Source organism: Penaeus chinensis, chromosome 11 (assembly GCF_019202785.1).
Source record: "Penaeus chinensis breed Huanghai No. 1 chromosome 11, ASM1920278v2, whole genome shotgun sequence".
Classification (NCBI taxonomy): Eukaryota; Metazoa; Arthropoda; class Malacostraca; order Decapoda; family Penaeidae; genus Penaeus; species Penaeus chinensis.
The window spans coordinates 30,734,548-30,736,585 of record NC_061829.1 but is presented as its reverse complement, the minus strand read 5'-3'; the positions used below and the strand labels follow the sequence as shown (position 1 = coordinate 30,736,585).

At 20.2% G+C, this 2,038-nt stretch overlaps 1 long non-coding RNA gene across 1 annotated transcript in view; it reads right to left on the bottom strand.

Moving 5' to 3' along the window:
• The window catches only part of LOC125030333, a 2,500-nt gene extending 462 nt beyond the window's left edge, over window positions 1–2,038 (bottom strand). Inside the window, exons 1-2 of the long non-coding RNA XR_007115394.1 lie at window positions 1,954–2,038; window positions 1,691–1,746 (exon numbers count right to left, since the gene is read on the bottom strand). This is a non-coding gene — a long non-coding RNA (uncharacterized LOC125030333). The remainder of the gene's footprint in view (window positions 1–1,690; window positions 1,747–1,953) is intronic.

The window sequence follows — 2,038 nt, the reverse complement described above, 5'->3', positions numbered from 1 at the left end:
TGGTAATGACTACAAGAGAAAATAAGAATAATTATAATGACTATAATGAACATTATAAATAATAATGGCAATAAATAATAATAATAATAACGATGTCAGTAGTAATGATAATAATAGTGATGGTAATGATTATATTAATAACAATATTGAAAATAATTATAGTAATAAGAACAAGAGCAAGAACAAGATAATAATAATAACAGTAATAATAATTATGATAATAAAAATAAACAAATAATACCAATAATAATGATCATGATTACAGTAACGATAATAATAACAAGAACAACAATAATAATAATATTACTGGAAACAATAAAAATGCTGACAAGAATATTAATATTAATAATAACAACAACAATATTGATAAATCAACATAAATAGCAATAATGTTAATGATAATAACCACAATAATGATAATAATAGTAATGACAATAACGATATTAGTCTTAATAAGACGAAAAACAATAATAACAATGATAATAACAATATTGATAACAACAACACTAACTGCGATAATAATGACGATGATGATGGTATAATGATAATGATGATAATATTGAAAATATTAATGATAGTAACAATAATAATATTAATTATTTTTATCATTATGATCATTATCATTATAAGAATAACAACAATATTAATAATACTGATAATAACAAGGATGATAATAATAACAAAGATAATGATTATGATCATAGAAATATTGAAAAAAACAAATGATACTAATGATAGTGATAATAGTAATAATAATGATACTAACAATCATATCAATAAGTATCATTATAATCATAATAATAAACAAAAGAAGAACAATGATAATGATTATAATAATGATCAATAGTAAGAATAATAACAATAATGGTAACTATAATGATGATAATTATAACAATAATATTCTTCATTATCATATAATAATATAGTAATAATAATAATAATAATAATAATAATAATAATAATGATTACAATAATAATGATAATAATAATAATAATAGTAATAACAATAACAACAATAATAATAACAACAACAACAACAACACTGCTACTACTACTACTACTAATAGTAATAATAATGATGACAATAATAATGATAATAATAATAACAATAATAATAGCAATAATAATAATGATGATGATGATTATAAGGCAATAAGAGTAATGATAATAATAATAATAATAATAATAATAATAATAGTTGTAATAATAATGATAATAATAATAATTGTAATAACAATAATAGTATGAACAATAATAATGATAATAATAATAAAAATTATAATAGTTATAATAGTAAGGATAATAATAACAGTAGTCATAATACTAATAAAGTAATAATGATAATAATAATAACAAAAAATATAATAATAATAATAGTGATGATAGTAATCATAATAATAACAATAATAATAATAATAATAATAATAATAATAATAATAATAATAATAATAACAATAATAATGATTATTATTATATCAATAATAACAACAATAATAACAACAACAACAACAACAACAATAATAATAATAATAATAATAATAATAATAATAATTATAATAATAATAATAATGATAATGACAATGATAATAGTAATAGCTATGATAGCAACAGAGTTATTAGCAACAACATCAATGATTATTATGACAATGACAAAAATGATATTGACAATGCCATTTTTAAATCGGTTTACCGTTCACTGGAACAAGTTTTTCAGACCGCACTTTGACTGTAGTTGTCGCCTGAGATCTGTAGAATATATAAAGCATCTCCTTACACATCCTGAATTGAAGCATTTGTGTAGTGTATGTGTGAAAGGTATGTGCATAGCTTACTTGGATGGTATTTCATAGATAGCATGTTTCGAACAACGCCTTATATTTATCATTATCATTGTTGTAGTAAATACTTAATGGACAGTTTTTCCCTTTATTTATAGTTCAGAATGGTAAATACCTGTAATGGGGAGTGAATATGTAGTGGACGAGCAATACTATCATACAGGTTGCCAAAAGGAAGGCGAGACATCGGATTGTCATCA